The 21628-nt window shown below is 44.9% G+C and overlaps 1 long non-coding RNA gene across 1 annotated transcript in view; it reads right to left on the bottom strand.

The window, feature by feature from the left end:
• LOC118230280 overlaps positions 1 to 21628 on the bottom strand; it is a 143259-nt gene that overhangs the window by 70855 nt on the left and 50776 nt on the right. The window contains exon 2 of the long non-coding RNA XR_004765818.1: positions 8785 to 8879. This is a non-coding gene — a long non-coding RNA (uncharacterized LOC118230280). The remainder of the gene's footprint in view (positions 1 to 8784; positions 8880 to 21628) is intronic.

The raw sequence follows: 21628 nt of genomic DNA, 5'->3' as shown, positions 1-21628 counted from the left end.
AAACAAAAGAAAAAGGGAAGGGGGTGGGGGGGGGGGGTTCTGCGGGCTGGAGAAAGTACCTTGTATACTGATTACTGTGACCACCCTGCACCTGTTTTTGATTGATGATTCACGATTAGCACTCTCAGCAGTTGAAAGATAACCCCACAGCAGCTGAATTAAGTGATACGGCATGGGAGGCCGTGCTGCATCGTGCATACAGTCTGGGGGCGACACAGCTCAGGAGGCAAGAGCGGCTGTCTGGCAGTCGGAGGGTTGCCAGTTCGATCCCCCGCCCTGGGAGTGTCAAAGCGTCCCTGAGAAAGACGCCTAACCCCTAATTGCTCCCAACGAGCTGATTGGCGCCTTGCATGGCAGCCTTGAGAGGCATCAATTGTAAAGCGCTTTGGATATATAAATATATAGATAAAAGCGCTATATAAATGCAGTCCATTTACCATTACAGTCACAGCTACAGGGGAGCTGTGAGGCACGACATGAAGTGGAGCAAAGCTGGCAACCCCCCTGCAGCCCTGACTGTATTCAGGATACAGCATGGCCCTCGAGTGCCGTATCACTTTCATAAAACGGTTACAATGTACAGAAAAATTTATTGACACAACATTATTTATTTTGTAATATTGTTTAGTTAGTCGCCATTTGTGCGCAGAGTGATACTGTTTACAAACAGGCTGCTTGAGTAACTTTTACTGTATTGGATTTACAATCATTGTAGAACGTGGTAAGCATCCAGGGTTGAAACTATTTTATAATCCTTTTCACCTGACTGTTGAAGCGAAGCAATTTTCACAAATAAAGATGTAATTCTAACCGAGATATTAGGTTAATTTTCTCAAAGAAATACAGACAAGATATTGATTCTAGTTATTTTGGAAACTGAATTGATTTCACAGGAGAGTCACAAATGTGATACTATCCAACATACAACCAGCTAAAAATAAACAGGCTTCTGATGGGCTATCCTTGTTTAAACTGGCACGGTTCTTAATAGCTTCAGGTCAGTAATTATCGAAATAGGAGCAGCTTGCCTGTCACCACTGGTAACGTACACGTTAAAGCTTGTTTACATTAAACAGCTTCGTTTGAGTCGGACGAGCTGAGCTTCGTCGGACATCAGGCAGCGAGATACCCGCTGTCATCCCCTTCCCTGAGTTCGGAGCGAGCGGGGGGAGGGGGGTTCCAGATCTGAGGAGCCAGTGGCGGCACTCCGCACCGTGTGATGTAATGCCGATTTAACGGTCATTACCGCGTCCGGCGGTGGTAATCGGCCTGCTCTCTGATCTTTATAGCCTAGGAGGATGGCGACCTTTGACCCCTCTGGGTGGTGGTGGTGGTGGTGGGGGGGGGGGGGGGGGGTTGGGGGTTAGGGGCTCTCCCTTCATGACCCGCCGGCTCAGATCGCCGTTTCTCTTGTTTCATTCATCCCGCGTTTAACTACCCCTCCCAAAAAAAAATAAAAAATACGAGACGCACTCCAACTCCTGCAAATCCCGTCGTACTGCGATGGCGGGACCGGGCCTATTGTTCGGCCGGCCGCAAATCGGGGAGCGTTCTGCAGGTTCAGCAGGACCCGTTTCCTCATCCTAACGACCACATCCTACCATGGGGGCCCAGGGGGGGTACAGGAGGGGGTTTTGACCCCCTGTGATCTGGCCTCTCGACGGTTATCTGTCTCTTTGATCAGAAAGGCTCACATCGAAATCCTGGGACAGGCCAACCTGACTGAGTGAATGTAGGACAACTCCGGAGGAGAAAGACGGTTAATGAAACTGACGAGGGGGGTGGGGGGGTGGGGGCGGGGGGGGCTTGGCGGTGGTGGCAGACACATCCTTTTCATCTTTCAAATTAATTTTCCTTATTAGTCCAGCCTACTTGAACGTTTCTAATCTGATTCACCCAAAATTTGGGATATTTTGAGGACTTGGCGTGTGGGGAGTAGGGCGTGCATGCCGGGTGGTGGAAACGGGGGGGGGGAGGGGGGTGGGGGGGGTTGAAGCAATGGGACAGTAATTGTTCTGGAGAGGCTGTCCGTTTCATGTAACAGGAACACACACAGATGCATAGGGGGCATAATGCAGACAGATACTGCTGCATTAATTCCAGCCGTCCCATCATGCAGTGCGTATTATTTATGCTGTTCTATATTAAAACATTTCTGCACACCTAAACGTTTGTGTCACCGGGGTGGAGGCCGGGGGAGTGAAAACAGATCAGATTATTATTTGTAATAAATATGAGCAATGAAGAAGTGAAGATATAGCATCTACATCATGTGTACAGGAGAGCTGACTCTGGATGATGGGACAAGTGCGCATTTTCCCCCGTAGTTTCAAAAGGAAAACATGTTTTCCCTAGCAAGCATTTTTCTATAGAAGATTAACGGTTCAAATTCACATGGGGGTCTGGGGGAAACTTGGTTTTCAAACACCTTATTTCTATCTATTTCTGTACAGATTGCCCATATTTAAAATATATGTATTCAGTTATTCACATGCACTGCAATTCTACTTTCATTAAAAAAAGATATTAAACCAAAATTTTAACAAAAGCATTTGTTTTCATTTTCATGAACATTATCACCTCTGTTTCCAAAGAGCACCAACAGTTAAATGTTACTACACCCCTGAAGAACACCGAGTACCTCTTCACTTAAGTCACATGGAATGAAGTCACACTGTTTCTTCACCAAGCTGCAAAAAAGAATTCAGCAAATTAATTCTGCCTGCTATCTTAATTTGGGTCTGTCGGCCTTTTTGATAAGAGGAGTGTGAAGGTGCATGAAGTGTGAGGGCGATGTGGCCTTATTTCCTTGTTCAGAAAAAAGAAAAAAACCATGCCTGTCAGTCACCACCACATCTCCAGCGCACTGTGAGGCCCAATACAGCTGAGGTGTGCTCTCTCCTCCTATGAGTGAAAGACTACCGTATAATCCACCTCATATACACAGGTTTCATTTTTACTCTTTTTTTTTTTTTTTGGTGTGAGGTCACAAATGTGTGATTGGAACGTTCTTGACTGAACATTCCAATGCTGATGTAACGATCGCTACTGGCGGCTGAAAGCCATGGAGTTCTAGAACACTGACGCAAAATACTGAAAAAAGAAAAAACATTCCAAAAAAAAAACCATACTCTTCAAAAAGGTTAAACTTTTGCGGGAGACACACTGCTAGACCACCTATTCTCGCGGGGTCAGACGTCAAGTCTCACAAACATGCAAGCTAGTCTAAGCAATTGATTCATATGAAAATACTGAAGGGGGGGGGGGCATGTCTCCCTGCCCCCCCCCCCCCCCCCCCCAAACCTACACGTATGATCCACCCTGCAGGCCACGCACTACTGCAGGTAGCCGGGGATGATCAGAGGAGAGGTGCGTCTCTCACTGATGACAACTAGTAGCCTGTGGGCACTGGGGTCCATTGTTGGGAGGTACAAACGCCATGGCAACCTGAGGAACCTGGAGGAGCCCTGAAGACCTGAAGACTGACTTTAACCCATTCTATTCCATGATGGCACAAAGCCAATCATGTTCCGCTACTGCAAACTCATAGGTAGCTGTCTACAGACATAACCAAGGCTCGAACCTAAACCAGGGCTTCTGCCTTTGCACCTTGTACACTTTCCACATTTATTAAAAATGGTCTAATTTTTTATTCAGATCATAAACAGATAGCATAGTGAGAAGTGAGACCCTTTGTTTTTGAACAGAAAAAACAGTGCATCAGAAACAAACTTTATCCGGTTCTGCACGCAGGGCAATGACCCAATCAGAGTAGTAGTAGGCTACAACAGACACATTGTGTTTACATCATCTCTTTGTAATGGAAAAGGCTAATTAAACAAGTGGGGGTGATCATGCATTTTAAAATGAATCTGCGTCTCAGTGTCTGTTCTGTTCCACTCATTAATGAGACATTAGAAGGAAGCAGGCTAGTTTCGTACTCGCTGTGCCTTGTTTATAGCCTGGTGATACTGCACATTTGCTATTAAGCGAGATGCAACTCATTGGCGAGAAAAGCATTTACGTTCTCACTCCTTCTGACAAACAATAGTTTTTTTGCTCGTCTCGCCGCTGTTTAATTTTTTATTATCACCGCGGTAGAGAAAAGCTTTAATAAAATGTGCCATAAGCCTGTTTCAAGGCTGCCCCGACCTTTCATGCCTTCAGTCTACGACCAAGTCCAACCTACCGGCAAAGATTTTCCAACCAAGGCTCTGACACCGCATTGTATGTTTAATGTAATAAGGAAAATGTTCAGGCCAGTAGAAATAAAAATTAACTTCTCAAAGCAATGATCTGTCTTCTACTATATCATGTGTAATGGCGACACACACAAGGGATGAGTTTATGATGACCCCAGGACATGGACACACTTTTGCAGAGACCTTTCCTTGCAGGATCATTCCGGGTTCTTTTAAATTAAGGGGAAAAAAATAGCATTCAATGAAATGACCTTGGTTTCTCTAAATATCCACAAACACAACATTGTGGTCAAAGAATCTTCCCCAATCCCCTTCTAGGAGTCATGAACCCTGCTATCTGATCATTTGACAAATTGATGATCTGTAAAAATCCTGTTCCTGTGACACTGACCATACACAGTAAAGTCATTGATGCCAAAAGGTTTTTATGATTCCTCGCTTCTTGGAATTTAAGCGTTTTCTGTGGTTTTACAGATGGGATTTTGTTCCATACTGTTATTGTTAAGATTGTGGAAGATTATGGGCTTGTTCATCAGTTGTCTAACATCTGGGCTTTCAAAGCAGTATATAATGAAATGGTATAATTTGACAAGTCACATTCTTAATACCATCTGCATATGTTCTTCTTTTCCATTAAAATGTAACATCGGGTTTAATACTGAAGCTGCGTTAACAATAACACTAAGCGATGATAAATACAACGCAGCGCTTGACCTTCGCGTCTGTGTACTGACTTTAATTACTGCGTTTTACAAACAAGCTTTGCAAACAGTGCTTAATTTGTACTTCGGTTAACTAGGTGCACCTACGACGCTACGGATCGAATCGCCGCAGACCTGTTCGACTTCCGCGTCAAACCGTTCGGTCGCGATCTCCTGCCGGCTCATTATTGCGAAGTCTTTCCCATGACCGCTCACCTGAGACCGAGCCAATAAAGGCTCCCCCGCCCGCCTGTCGGCTCACGGTGAGGGATCAGCGGTTCGGAGCGAATCCCTGGCACGGAGTTTAATCGCCCTGCTTGATTCTTGACTCCGCCACATACATGCAAATGAAGGCATTTCCCCGGATAGGCTACGTTGTTTGTGTTCTCTAATGACCAAGCTCTTTGCGCCTTTTGTTGCCGAGAGCACTTTAGAGCTAATGAGCGCTATTAAGATCATGAGAATGCAAGAACTGCTATGGCAGGAAGAAGAAAACAATTAAACATGTAAGTTGAGCAAAATAGACTTCTTCGATCCGGTCATTCTCGTTCAATACTAAACAAACAGAACGTAGCCTAACTGAATTTATTATCCTATCTGATTAGGAAATCTGCAAACACGTATTCTCTGATGGCTGTTGTGACAGACACTAGTGTTTTTAAAAAAACGTCCGTTGACAATTAATCTATTTTAACTGACCTTTGTTATCCGTACTACATTTGTAGCGAAACGCAGTGTGCAAATCCTTGGATTACACGCAAGGTTGCTTTTGGTTGAATTAAATTTATGCAATTACATTGCTTTCCAAAGAACCATCAAATGCCAGCAGCTCAACGCATAATTGTAATGAATTGGGCCCCAGGCGCTAGCAAATAACAAACCTGGCTCACTTTTTATCGGTTGGTAGTTTCTGCATGCGTAACAAATCGGATTGGATCTGACCTTTGCCATGCAAATGCGGTTGGCCAGTGAATTGGTCATTGTGAGGGTATACACCAGTAAATGCCCCATCTGTGATGCTTCTTTGAGTTAACCCACTGTCTCCAAAGACAGACCAGATGAATGTTTGAATTTAAACTCAATTCACACTTTTTTGTACGTCGCGTCTGTAAGATCAAGATTCTGGTCACAGTGCAGTAGGCCTCAGTGCTCCTGTGTGTTCCCGCAAACTAGTGGCAAGTGGCACATGGGTTTAAATAAATCAAATGTCAAATCAATATTTTTAATTGATTTTGTTTTATTATGCACTTAATACAGACCTGCTTTGGTTTTATATCGGGGTATGCAAGCATGGAGGTATTTACAGCTGGGACAAGAAGTGCCGTATTCCATTAAATAAATAATAATCAGTTATTTTTTTCTCAAAATAACTCTCTAAGTTTCCTGCAAAAAGATAAAAGCCATTATGAAAAATGTTCTTGCAGTGCTCAGTTTTGGCCTCTGGACAGGAATACACACAGATTTTTTATTTTTATTTTTTTATTTTATTGCCGCGGTTATTGCTGTTGGTTTATTGTGCCTCTTTGAATAGTGTCTGGTCTAGCTATTGGATGAAAAGCGTGGCTGTGAATCAGTGGAACCCTGGGAGGAGCAGGAAGATTCTGAGAGCCATGACTGACAAGGGCCCTCAAAAGACTGTCCTGCAATTGTGCAGGGCCGGGGTGGCCCTGGGGACGAATGTGAGGTCTTTAAATTGGGCCCGAAAATCCCTGGCAGGACCCCTGCCTGTAAGCCAGAGAGGTAGGAGGAGGGGGGCACGGAGGGGGGGCACAGGGGGGTGATCAATGCCCAGCTGATTGCAGTAATGCCTGAATGGGGGGCTTACTTTCAGCAACATTGGGCCGTGGAGGGGGAGGGGAGGTGGTAGGTCTGTCCAGGGGTCCTGATATGGGCTGGCACCTAAATCCAGAGGCATTCGGGGAATCAGAGATCTATGTATGTAAAAGTTACAGGCATTTCGCGGACGCTCTTATCCAGAGCGACTCACACAACTTTTTTCTTCCAAAAAGACAACTAATCAGCAAATGAGGACGGTTTGGTTGTATTACATCACATTATATAAGACATTTAGTCACAATATAGGTGTCGATTCTATCTACATGTAAAATGCAAACTACTGGACTTACTCATTGGTGTGATGTCAAATCCAATACAGCACATTTTCCCTGTGAGAAAACTATGAACTTCTTTGTCATACTGACAGGACCAAAGTAGCTTCAACTGCTCTCCTGTGATTTTATCCTCTGCACTTAACTGACCCCAAAGTCAGCAAGCCTGGGTGTCATTTCTCCGAAAACGTCATAACTTATATCTTAATATGCCCTGTTACAAGAGAACAAAATGCAGAAAATGCCTCAGAGACCATGCCCTGTACCCCTTCCCACTGGCATTCCTCAGAAACGTAATGAGTAACCAATGGAAACCGGGGCAACGTTGTCATTGGCTGCGTTCATCCATCACTGATAATGTCGCCGGACAGCTGTGTGTTCAGCGCCCCCTCTCTTCCTCATTCCAGGGATGCTCGGTGACGGGGCCTGTGTTTGCACGGAGATTTTCGCTATCGCTAATCATCCCCGCACCACTTCCTTCGCTGTTTAACCCCCCCCCCCCCCCCTCCCTCCCCCCTCCCCGTGCAGGGGCAGATGGCGGAATCAATGAGGGGGGGGGTAAGGGGGGGGGGCTGAGTAACAATGGCGTAATGAGAATTAGCGGTGTGGCGGAGGACGGGGAGCCTGGCTGTTTAGTCTGGGCCTAATGAAGAGCTCACATTTGACCTGCTTTCTGCTGAGCCGCGGGCGCGGGCTATGCCAGGCTCCTGCTCATAGGCAGGGCGAATGCAGCAGGCAGGAAGACGGCTGCGTCGTCACCTCGCTCGTAGCAAACAGAGAGGAGCTCCACCAAACATGGGTTACGTTTGTAACAGCACAACAGAATAAAATCAGAACCAAAACAACAATGCCAATCTTGATTGGCCTACATTTTACTCTCAGGTAGTTCCTACAGGGATCCAGGAAAGATAGCCAGAAAGTATCCACCAATCATCTTTGGCTTTGTTCTCAGTTGTTACCAAAGTAGTCCTTGATTGGGTCATCTCTGTCTTCTATGACATCATAGTCATTTTACCCCTATTATGTAAGCCCTGGTTGTGGGCCATTGGTTGCATTTCAACATCTGTATTCCTGCTCTACTACATTCAGTTTCCTTAGTAACCCCAAGATGATCTGAGCAATTAGTCTGCAAAATTTTATATTAGTTTGGTTCAAATACGTATGGTTTAATTGGACGTTCAATCCTGCCATACAGAATTATACATAAATAAGTGGGCTTGTCGTAGCTACCATCATTACCATATCAAACGCAGTTTTAGAGCAGTGTTCCTTTCGAGTATCAGGTCACTTTCAGCATGGGGAAAGCTTCGTTAGTGGCAGGCAATGAACATTGGAATGCAGTTATTTGCACTGTCAAATCCAGAACACTGATGACATCACAATTGAGGGGGCAAGAGAGCGAAACTAATGTAAGAGATCTAGAGAATATAGTAATTGTGAATCTTCGTTGAATGTTGTTACTCTGTAGTTGGTTGATGTTGCCTAAAATGGGGTGTGTATGCTGGGATCGACTTGGGGGTGGCGGGGGGGGGGGGGGGGGGGGGGGGGGGCAGCTGGGAAAAGCAGCTGGGAAAGGGGGGGTGTAATAGCTGCCGAAACAGGCACTGCAAGTTCTGTATGCACAGGCGAGTGAAACTCTTGAAAAGAACTCCACGGTCTCCTATAAAGTCATGTCTGCTTACACGAGAGAAACGTGCCACCCAGTATAAAGCGTATGCTAACAATGTCCTGCGATGAACTGCATAGTTTGGCTCACTGAAATACATTGCGTACCACCAACCTTGCAGAGCCGACATGTCCGCCCCCACGACGCGTTCGTTGAAGACTCTCCCAAGTTAGGTCTCCGTGACTTCATACGTGTGCTGTAGCTGCAGAAACACAAAACAAATGAAACTGAAGTTGGCGAGTGAATACTTTCATCTATTGAGAGAAGGAGCAGGGCATTAAATGGCAGCTTTAAAATCTCTGACAAACTGTTCCCTCACACACTGATTCTGATCAAACCGAGATGCTAGCACGTGTGAAATTTGAGTTTTTAATGAGAGTTTTTATCCCACTACTGTGGTATACTGGTGGGAACTGGTGTTTATGCTTGGACAGTGTAAATAATTGCATCTAATGGCCAGTGCCTTTTATAAATCCTGTTATGTCAAGAGGATTATGTTACAGTACATCCCTTGCATAATCTGCAATCAAATCCCCCTTAGATTACACCACGTAACACTAAAAGCAATCTGTCCTTCTTGCGAATGTTGCAGCTTACCACCAAGACATGGCTCTAGTACTGTACAATGTGTTGCATGCATTGTCCAATCAGAGTGCAGATGCGTATCACATGCGTATCAGACTCTCTTCTGTCAACAATACATAGTTGCTAGCCCCTTGTCTGCCGTTTATTTTTCTCGATTGATTTGCTCTTCATATATATGTCCAAGGTCAATTAAATCTAAAGTACATAGGGCCTGATTTAAGACCTTTATCAAATGCAAAACTAATAACACAACCAACGATTGGTGCAAAACAAATACCCATGACCAATCATTGACAATGTTATTGGTTTTTGAATGCACAAAATGGTTTTGCAGGTGCTGAAGGTCTTAGTAAATCAGGCCCTTAATGTCTGTTTTTTTCTTGTTTAAACAGTCACCCTTTGCAATCTCTCTCATCTCACATACCATCCTTATTCTTTATTTTCTGCACAATATTAAAATTATGCGAACTTATATGAAGTTAATACGTTCATATACAGCTGGCTGGCTTTCGTGCACCTTAGAAACTGTCACTCAGACCCACTCCTGACCCCAGAGGTTGTAGCAATTGGAGGATAAGGCATCATGACAACAAGAGTGGGCGGAGCTACCGTATGCGGTCGGTGACTCAACAGTTGGGACCAATCATTGCGTTACGTTGTGAAGAGCAAAATCTTTTGATTGGTTCAAACAAGAATCTCAACGGCCCATCATGACTCTGAGGCAGCACACGGTAAAATGTTCAATGTTCAGATGACTCTTAGCGTATACATATGAGTCCAACAACCACATGTACTCCGTCACAGCTGAATTGACACTGGATATTTTACAGTGTAGACTGCCACCATTTTGCCACACTGAAAAAACATACGCCAGAAATAACTGCAAAGCAAATACCACAGTGGGTGGACTGCAACAGATTAAAATCAGAATTTAGCATTTCTAGGAGAATCTCTCATCTTTGTCAACATCCTCAAGACCACACATATGGAACTGTACTGATGTTAGTTTTTGCCCCTTTGGCCTATAAACACCATGAACAACCATGAAAATAAAATGCAGCGCTATTCCCAAATCAATGGCGTTTTTCTCTCCGGTGCAGAACTAGAGTATTTCAGGCTAAGCTAAAATGCGCGTGTTTGCTGTCTGTAATTAGCTTGTTTAAAAAGACTGGCCTTGCTCGTTGAAGGGAGAGAGTGTTTAACGGCTTAATGAATAGCTTTGGCGAGTCAATGAATGGTTTAGAAACCCGGGAACAAAAGGCATACGCGGAGGAAAGACTGCCAATTTAACGGGCCCCCCAACCCCCCCCCCCCCTTCCCCGGAAGACTGCTGTACTGTCTTCTGGAACGGGTTCCATTAAAACCAGGACAGCTGCCTTCCAACCGCTAAGCTTGATAAACGACCGAACAGCCGCGCGTTCGCCTTTCGAGCAATTTGCCCTTCACCCGGAGGGACGAGGGCGGCTTTGGGCTGCCCCGTCCGATTGGAGCCAGGGGATGCCGGTAGATGCGAATTCGAACCCGAGTCCAGCGTTCCCAACTGGGATAGCGCACCCAAAAACAGCAGCAGGGTTCTGTAGCGATATGAGGGAGAGGGAGGCATCGTCTTGAACCCCCCTGTTAGGAGCTCTTTGGAGACCCGTTTTTTGAAAACAGGAGAGGCGAACAGAAGAGCGGTGTGTAGTACTTGGGGAACCGGCCTTGTGCCTGCTGATTAGATTCTCAGGTAGGACACCATTATTGCACCCATGGCACACTGGTTACTTCTGCAGATATCCAATAGTATAAAAGCTGATTAGATTTCAGGCGGGAATCAAGGAGGTTGCCCCGTCTGTCTAAAATAAGCAATGTGAAAGTTGAGCCATTTAAGTAAATAAATCCTGTCATCGTCGCTGTGCAATCTCACAGTCTAATTTTGTACTGGACCTTAATTATTACAACTGGCATTGCTCCATGCCGTTACTTTCCTCTCTGTATCCCCCCAATACCGGGGGTGTCCAATCTTATCCGAAAAGGGCCGGTGTGGGTGCAGGTTTTTGTTTTAGCCCAGCGCTGAGACATCTGATTCTACGGCAGGTGATTTCCGTAAACGCCACCCCTGTGTGTGTCGGCACTCGCACCTTCATTTCAGGGCAGAGAACCGCCGACTTGTTACATTACATTACAGGCATTTAGCAGACGCTCTTATCCAGAGCGACTTACACAACTTTTTACATAGCATTTTACATTGTATCCATTTATACAGCTGGATATATACTGAAGCAATGCAGGTTAAGCACCTCGCTCAAGGGTACAACGGCAGTGTCCTACCGGGGAATCAAACCTGTGACCTTCAGGTTACAAGACCAGCTCCCTACCCATTATACTACACTGCCGCTGACTTGTGAGGGGTAGAGTGAAACATTATCGCCGCGGCGGCCAAAATTACCGCTTAAGTTCACGCTCGGATCCTGTGCCACTTCGCGCGGGACAGACACAGAGCCCGGAGACTTCAATGGAATTATTTTTTTTTTTTAAGCGGCCACATCGCAGGCCATTAAAAAAAAAAAAGGCCCGCCTGCCTTCAAAAGAACAGCAAAGCTTCAAACAATGGCATTATAAGATCATTACAGATCAGAACTTTTTTTAAAAAAGAGACCAGAACCACCGGCCCTGCTTCACCTGGCCCCCTCTGTAATCCAATAACTTAAAGATTCCCTCGCATATTGTCGGGACTGGATTTTCTTGTGGGTTCGTATCCGAGCCAGGTTTTTGTTTCCATAAACCTGAGATCATCTCATTCAGAACCCAGTCGACCCCCCTACAATTATCTTCATAATTGTAAGGCAAAGGGTTTCAGATTAGTATCAGTCATCAAGCATGGAGTGAGTATCTGGGGGGTGGGGGGGGGGGGGGGGCGGGCGCGAATCCTGGTTTGTATTTTGGGGGAACAGCGTTCTCAGATGCTATTGACACAGGAGAAGAGGCTCTCTGTCGGGGCCTTGCCGATACGGTAACTCTGATAGCGGGGGGTGGCTACGAAACTCACAGGTGTGCCGAGGCAGGTGATTGTTCACCTGCTCTTAATTAGCTTCCAGGTAAGGTGAGAAGCGGCATTCGGCGTGTTTGATGATGCAGCCGTATAATAGCCGGTTTGTTTTATGGCAGGTAGGTGTTTGTGAGCAGCTCTTGATGCTCAATGGTGCAGGTGCAGGTATGTATGTGTGTATATATATATATATATATATATATATATAAACCCCTTTTTAAGAGACACAATGAACTTTATTTCCTTCAAAAATCTGTCAAATCACTTGTCAGATATCCATTAAAATACATATTGCTGTGTTATTCATATATGACCAAAAGCTTAATAAAATCAAACAGCAACACCATATTGGCAGATGCATTGTCCCCTTTTAATCAAAAGGGGAATTAGTGGAGTGTTAGCCAGTTACTGTACGTGCAGGTTGTACATTTAGTTATTTGAATAAGAATATGACTATGGTTACATGGCATTTTCAGATTTTTTTTTGGGGCAAAGGTTCATGTGTATATCTTGAAAATTCCTAAATGAGCCTACAGGTTTAGTTTGTTAGGCTCAGTCAATCTTCTACACTGCAGCAGTGCCTGCCTACAAAATGCTCCACTGCATGTGAAAATTCTGAAATCTGATAGCTTCATTTTTTTAAACACTTGACAATGCTTAAGGCTATACAAGCAAAAAAAGACCCCCCCTTTTTGTTTAAATGTCTTTGAAGAGAACAAGACTAATATCGACTGTTCTGGAGTCCAGCAACCTTGTGTGTATTACATTTTGACTCTCTTTTTCGCTTAGATTGAAGTCTCACTGCATCTAAAGACGTGTGCTTCTCCTTCAGTTTGGGAGGTTGTACACTAGTGCTTCCCCCAAAATGTACGTAACTAGCCTTTAGCCTCTATCATTTTTTTTTTTTTAACATTTATGATGCGGTAAGTACCCTACTCACCAAAAATGTCAGTAAACGCCAGTTACAATGCCCTCCAAAGTTATTGGCACCCTAGTTAAAGATTAGTATTAAAGGCTGCTGTGAAAATGAATTTTAGAAAGTGATGATTTTATTTCCAAAAATGACTATCCTCCCTGTTTTCAGTACTCTGGGAACACTGCTGAGTTGTCTTCCACAATTATGATAAAATGGCTGCAGCCTCATATTTGTTGTCTTACTTCAAATCCAATGGGCTGAAGTAGAGAGCCACAAGAAGGAAAATTGCGTCACTGTTCAATATATGCATGGAATTCTCCATTCAGAGTCTTTCAAAAATTGTTCAGATACTTCACTCTGTGCTTGTGAACTGCCCTCTTCAACTCAGACCACGAATTTCCGGTCGAGTTCAAGTCGGGAATGCAATTGAACCCCAGTGCATAGCAATAATTTTGAGACCGCTTAACCACTCCATGGTTGATTCCGAGGTATGCTTGGGACCACTGTCCAGACATACCACCATACACTGGCGCAGTCGGGGTGGGTGGGGGGGCGGGGGTGGGGTTCGATCCGAGCTCGAGGAACAAGAGCTCCAGCTGTTCGTACCGTCCGAGAGCTCCACATATCAATTTGATGGGGTTAGCGCATGACGTAGGGAGCTTCCGCTTTTGGGGAATACAGAGCAGATTCACACGTCTCCGTTTCGAGGCAGTCGGTACGGCGTGCCGTCCGGACGCCCCGCGACTCTCCCTTTGAACCGACCCCTCCTAGCCGCGCGCGCGCGCACGATTTTAACAGCGCTCCTCATTCACGCCCGAAATAGCCCTCGCTCGGGCCCGATGACGGGTCTGAGCGCCGCCCATTGTTTGGAGAATGGGGGCCATTGTGGACGGCCCCAGGATGTGCTGAGTAAGGTCAACGGAATGAGCGCCGTTTGAGCCTAGCCTCGGGGGGAAGGGGGGGATACCGGCTTAGCGCCGAGTGCTTTAGGAATTTCCCGATTCAGTGACTTCCAAAACACGGCGCCCTCCCCCCCCCAGCCCCCACCCCCCACCCAGAGGACGTGAATGTGCCCTCCGCGCACGTCACCTGTTAAAACTCCCCAAAAAACGAGTGCAACAGTTGCTAAACGCGCGCTTAGAATTTTAGAAAGGAGCACGTCGCCGCTGCTACGCGTGAGCACCATCGCCGTGGCGAGGGGGCGGGCGATCGAAAAGTGAAAGCGAGCGAGCGGGACACAGAGTAGAACGCGCGCAGCTACGCGTTTGATTGGTCCCCCACACCGAAACACATTTAAGGGTATCTTCGTCCCCCACGAGTCCCCCTCCGATCTTGAATCGACCGTACGCCGAGCGGCAACAGCGAGATTGACACGGCCGTCAAATAAACCTATAGGTTAGCCTCCTCGGAAGTGTAGAGTCACAGTGCCGCCGTTGTTCTACGCAAAAAAAAAAAACAAAAAAAAAACTCCCTCTCTTCTCCTCCCTCTGGCCGCGCTAATTGCATTTCAAGCTGATTACAATGAATGTCGTGGCTGGTGGTAGCCCCCTTGGTTGCAACAAGAGCCCGTTGCCCGCGATGGAGTGCCTGACACATTTGAAGGGCCCTGATTTGCATGGCTGTGGTTGGAGGGGGGGGGGGGGGGGTTTGGCGACGTAAATTTCAGACAAAGACATTTGAATTTTCGGCGAGCATTTCTCTCTCTGCCACTTAGCGAAATGTCCCCGCGTCCCGCTGAATGAGAGCTGCTCGTAAAACGCTTAAATACTCCGGAATGTTTCCCAGATTCGCATAATTTGTCACCTGATTGAAAATGATTTTTTGGAGAGATTGAATTACACTCCTGTTATGCTGTCACACTTTTTTTTTTTGCTGTTGTTTTTTTTAATGGTCGTTTTATTCAGATTTGCAGACACACTGGACATTGTTTTAGGTTGTCAGGATCTAAATATTTCACGTTTTTTCTGTGAATCAGTATTCTGAAGGTTAAAAGGAAAACTTTTAAGACGAAGAGCTAAAACATGAAAAATGATGACAGTGATATTTTATTTAATGCAATGCATTGTCGTTGCCTCATTTTATAAACATTTTCATGCATATTTGAAACACACTTAGGTAAAGAGACTGATATCAATGGGACTGAAACAAACCTGTCACAGAGGCACATAGTTACATTGTACAAATGTTTTCATTTGTCTGCAGGCATAGGAAATAACTGCTAGTTATCTACAAAAAAGAATAATAATCATATGTAATTATCACACAAAGCCTCATAATGCCACTGCGGGCCACACATGCACAGCATCTGCAGGACTGCATTATGCTCTTTCCACGGTGCCTTTTCCTGAAAGGTGCTGAGCTTTTTTTAATGGAGTCGACTGTACGACACCAGCCATATTGCCAGTCATATGTTAGCAGTTTTCCCTCCATTAAAGGCAGCTGTTACTGTGACATCATAATGGAGGGGGAACTATATTTGTCAGCTGTGTTCCCTGGCCTCGTTTGATGTAGAGATAATTAGGAAGTGAATGCCACAGGCTGGGGAAATGTGGGAGGGGCCCACAGAAGCCCGACACAGCCAGGGTCTGCGTGTCATTGTCTTAAACGGCGAAGTGTTTTTATTTCATTGACATGTTAATTGGGCCTTCAAAGATACTGTTAATTTGGGAGGGCCAGTAAAGGAGGAATACGATGTCTGGCTGAAGTGCTTTGGGAAGTCTGTCTGACTGAAATAATATTGCACTACGTTATGTCAAATATGTGCTTCAAAGACACAATAAAATCCAGAGCAACCTACCATACATAGCTTACACAGTTTATGTATACTGAACAATGTAGGTGGGCCCCACACATTTTTGTTTGTTGAAACTGGACTGCAACTAATTTTTGTGACTCACATTGATATGATATTTTGTGAATGTATTCATTAAAAATAGTTTTTATGCTCACTTTATAGTGTATGATGTACAGGATGTACAGGCATAATGTATGTCTTTTCCATTTTTCGAACTGAAGCAGAAACTAAACTTATTCGTGTCACAATCATTTTGTTAATTTTCTATTTAGCTTTTGTTTGTATTTAATCAGCCAGAAACATATAAATGTAAGTCAACATAAATATATCGGAATGTTTCGCATAATACTATGCAGTTATGCTCTTCCTTTTACTTATAGCAGTTTGTCATGGCATTCTTGTTTTCCATACGATTTGTTACCATGCATGTCATTTGAACTTTGACCCTGGAGGCAAAAGTCAGAAGCCTCCATTGTCAGCGGAGTAGGAGAGAGCGTTCTGTCAGGGGGGGTCCTGTTTCATGGGTCAGGCTGTCAAAGGAGGGGGCTGGCATTGTTTAATCATTAAGGGGCCGATCGCCATAGGCACCGTACAACCAATAAAAGTCACGCGTCGCGCATTGGAAAAGTCACCCATCGCCCTCTAAAATGTGGGGAAGTGTAGCATTGTGGGTAAGGAACTGGGCTTGTAACCAAAAGGTCACAGGTTTGATTCCTGGGTTAGGACACTGTCGTTGTACCCTTGAGCGAGGTACTTAACCTGCGTTGCTTCAGGATATGTCCAGCTGTATAAATGGATGCAATGTTAAAGTTGTGTAAGTCGCTCTGGATAAAAGCGTCTTCTAAATGCCTGTAATTATACAATCGAGCACAGTTTGCATACAGACAACACCCACTTATTTTTTAAAGGAAGCAAGGACAATGACGCAGTCTTATAGGAGAGCCTTCCAGTCTACTCGTCCCTCGAGCTCAGTGGATTAGCTAGTTAGCATCTTTCCCCCATGAAGCCATTCCTATGCAATAAGGAGGGAATGAGGACGGAAATGCAATAAAAGGAGCTTTGGGGATCTTTTGCCTTCCTTGACCAGCCCAGCAATACACACTGAGGCAATCACTTACTCAAAATGTTTTGACAAAAAGCCATTCTGCTCCCTTATTTACATAAGCCATCACAGTCAGATTAACTATCACACTGTGTGTGTGTGATTGTTGGCCATGTCCTAGCTCTCTGTTGCATTTCAGTATTGATGAGTGACCTCACTGGTCAAGCAAAACTTATCAGCCTGTTGCTGTGGCTTCAGCTCAACTGTTTCACTTTTAACCTTACGTCACACACAAAGCTGCAAGTGTGTGCGGGGGGGTTACACTGGTTTGTTTTGGGGGTTTTCTTGTTGTTTTTTTTTCTGTGGAGATTACACGTACAAATCTATCACTGTCAGATGGTGATACTGCTGTGATACACTGGAGGTTTCTGGTTCAGTTTGGTGTGAGAAGACCTGGTGGGTTAGGCCTGGTCTTCATCAGCTCAAAGTGGACCCAGGACTGAGCACGTCTCGTTTGCGAGATTTAGCTACACACCCTGGGAACGTGAGGTCTGCTATGTACGACCACGTGTTCCAAGTCACTGACATGTAATGGACCTGAATGCGTCGAGTTTTCGAAAGGAAACATGACAGCCTAAATGACATTCTGCACATTTCAATCTGTGTTTTTACAAGATGGACAGAGAGGTTTACAATTTACACCCTACCATAGCTCAGCTATTAAAACTTGTAATAAAAAATAACGATTATAAATTAGAGCTCATTAAAAGTAGCTAATTAATTACTCCGGCCATTATCGTACATTATTGTCCATCCTGTTGGCATTAAAGTGCCTGTATACCAAAAATGACAAATGTGTGCAAATGTTTCCGTTCAACTTATCACCCATGACTGTACTTTACAAGCTTATAAAATCTGGAGAGCTTTCAGTTGCGTTTCCTTCTCCCTGCTAAACGTCTATCCTTTTTCAGCCTCCATCTTGGTTATCCTCACACTTATTTTGATGGAGACGGGGGGGGGGGGGGGGGGGATATGGGGTGGTTGCAGGTTTACGAAATACAATGCAGACCTTTGCGCAAGGGCGTCGAGAATCGCACGTTAGTTTGAATCAAAGAAAACGGAGAGCAACTTGGTAGTTTGTAAAAAAAAAATTTTTTTATTTAAAAAAGAGCAACCTTTTTTTAACCTCCCGATTTGCTCCCCGGCAGTTGGCTGCGGCGGCCCCAAGGGCCATTCCGCGGGACCGGGACCCCCTCTCCCCCGATCCAGCGCCGGGCCGGCTGACAAAGGGATTGTGCAAACGAGCCTTTAAATCCCTAAATAGGCACAATGCGGGGAAGAATGCAGCCGGGGACAAAGGCCAATATTCACAGTTTAGCTCAGGGTGATGGATATGAATTGACGCATGAACATGGGCTTGTTGTCGGCCCGAACGGGCCACAGACCCCCGCTGGGCACTGCAAAGGCCCGGTCGGACCCGCAAACAATTAGAATATACTAACTAGCCATTATCTGGACTTCGCCTTCCTCCGGTGATTGATATGGGAAAAATACATGCTACATGGTTTCTTATGGCAAAGGGGGAAAAAAAAAAAAAAAATTTTCTTTGTCGCCGCCAAGGCCACGATTATTCCCCTCGATGCAAATATTTAAGACAGGATCTGGCCAATTTAATGCCGTTTTTATATGCGTAACAGGTTTATTCTCAGCCGCAAAGAAAAAGTAGAGTATCTGGGAATGAATGAACGTCTTGGGTGTGTACAAAATATTGCAAATTAGCCAGAGTGAATGAAAAAAAGGAAGTATGGGGAGTATAAGAGGTCAGTGTAACACGTTTCACAACATGTGAAAGTTTGGATGGCAGGAAAAAACTGCATACTGGGAGTTACAACATGGAAAATAAACAAGATCTATCGGCCTGTTTTCTGTTTGATTTACCAAAAAAAAAAAGTTTAAAAGCTTCTTGTTCAAATGTAATCACAAGGACTCTCGCAACTTCCAGATAATTCGCTCCAGTCGGTGGCAGAGGGGCGCAGCATTTGGTGTGGCTGAAACTGACGTACTTCCGAAAGATGAAGAAACTCGCACGATCCGTTTTTAGACCTAGAATCCTGAAACGCTCTCCCTCCCGCTACCCTCAGTGTGATAGCGGAGCGATTAATCTCACGTAAAAGTTTTTACGAGCGAGCCTGAGGCGCAGGCCGGTCGACGGAGGGACCGGCTCGACGTCACGCGCTCGCGTTTGATGCGGCTTTTCGGCTAGCTTAGCGCTTTTCGCTTAGCGTAAAGTTTTTCCGCGACCCTCCGTCAGACGGCATTTTTTTTTTTGGTGTGATTGCGAAAACAAGGTCCGATGACGCTCTCCCTGACTTCACTGTTCTAATCGGGCGACCCTATATTCCGCCCTTCATGTCCGTTACAATGGGCAGCTCTCCTTGAACACACAGATCTGCACGCGCTCCTGGCCCAAATAAAGGCACGGAGGCCGCTTGTACTGCCGCGATCCTAATCCCTTTGGTGCACCATCAATTTGAGTTCCATTGAAGGAAAAAGAAAAAAAAAAAAAAAAAAATCTTACTAATGCCCTTTCATTTAGAAGAAGTGGGCATTGCTCCCATGGGCCACTGCGGCCACGAAACCTTCCCTTATTTATCGCTTTTGTTTAGCGACATATTTGTGAGATTCGATACCAGCCGCGATTCACGGGTCGTTTGAAGTGAGATCTTCTTGCGCCCCCCCCCCCCCGGACACACGATCCAGGCAAACGCCGCTGAACGCATCGGTTTACAACCGCAGGACGTGTCCCCCCCCCCCCCCCCCCCCGCTTTTCGCCCGGGCTGTACGGTGAGGCTGAACACGACAAGGTGTGCTTTGCCAACACAAACGGTTATTCTTAGGAGCCCAGGGGAGAATATCGCACACTGCAAGTCAGATATGCTAATATCTGGTGTTTGGGCTCGCTGGTGCCAATGTTTTGCAGGTCTTTATGTGATAGAGAAGCAAAATCAATTGACATAACTTCAAGCAAAGCAAGCCAGTTGCCCAGCAGGCAACCCCAATTCAGTTCAGTCAGCATTTGTCCTTACAGACGTTGGCTCGCAGATAAATGCAAGCTCAGTATTATTGTTCCCAGCCCCAGTTTGGTCAGTTCCCAGTGATCAGTTATCCTCATGTGGATAAAACAGAGAGGAAAAATGTTTATTTAATCCAGGCCATAATGCTCAAAGGACACAGAGGGAAGTGGGAACATGCCAAACGGATTTAGAAAGGTGAGCCTTCAGAAGTTTCCATGTAAACATTATGTACTATAAAGAAAGGGTAAAAAGCACACTAGCTTAATGCATATCTGGCTTAAGAAATTCTTAAGCCACAGTAGGCCTATCTACCTGATAACGCTTTCATTCTCAGTCTCTGTTTCATCCACACGTCTACCCTTGTTCCGTTTCAACTTTGTTAAGTATACAAATTTTCATGTACTTTACACATGCTAAGTTAACACTGTCCACGTTTCAAGCGGAAGCTTCAATCAGTCAAGCAGTGGTTAGCAACAGTTGCCGTGTAAACAGTATCCACTAGCAAAGATTAAAATCCCCTTTATTAACCCTTTAAGCCGAGCGTTCACAAATATGTGATTAGAATGTTCCTAACTGAACATTCTAATGCTGGAAGGAAATGGAGTTCTGGAACACTGAATTACAATTTTGAAATTAAAAAAAAAAAACAGTCAAACGTAACCTGTTACCAGCAGGGCCTTGCCAGCATAGATAAGATACCCAAAGCCTTACTTCTCAACTTTAACAGTTCTTTTATCTGTTCAGTTGATTTAGTTGATAAGAAGAAGGAGTAAGAATTGTACACATTTATTGAATATAGCCTTTATGTACCAAATAAGTTTTTTTCCCTATATTGCTGTATGGAATATCAATAGTCCTCTGATGCTCTGATGCAATAGTCCTCTGATGCTGACCTAATCTAAAACCTCATCGCACCCTCATCTTTGATTCTTTGAGTTTTTGGCAGGGCTTGCGTGACAAAGCAGTTATAATTCAGCCCTGAATGTCATTCAGGCCCTGTGGTTTGGTGCTTTAAAAGGAGGCTCTTACAAATATCAACACTTGGTGGGCAACCTGTGCCGACTGAGCATGACTTGTTGAAATATCCTTCACTTTCCATCGGTCTGCTGTTACCTGCCACTCGAACCATTAACTTTGACAAATAACGTGCTTTCTCTCTGAGAATGATCCGTTTCACTGACTAATCTGTGCCCAAGAATGAGAAGAGAGTTCAAAGAAATTTCGCTTTCAAAAAAAGTGAACGAGAGGACAAAGAAATTCACTATTTAAATAGGTTTTGCCACACAAATAGTGGCCTGCACTCAGTCAACACTGGAGTTCTTACTTTGACCAGAAATTAAATAAAAGTTAATTTGTTCTCCTCCGTAAGAACTGGTTTGTCTCCTCAGCCATCACAAAAATGAACTCGCCAAACCGTCTGTGGAAAAAAAAAAATGTAACACTCGAATTCATTTGTAAGTCAAGAATTTATTTGTACGTCAAGTCAAGAACAAATGTTGATTCAATCCAGGC

Source organism: Anguilla anguilla, chromosome 6 (assembly GCF_013347855.1).
Source record: "Anguilla anguilla isolate fAngAng1 chromosome 6, fAngAng1.pri, whole genome shotgun sequence".
NCBI lineage: Eukaryota > Metazoa > Chordata > Actinopteri > Anguilliformes > Anguillidae > Anguilla > Anguilla anguilla.
Note: the sequence above shows the minus strand (reverse complement) of the source record. Positions and strands in the feature narration are given on the sequence as shown.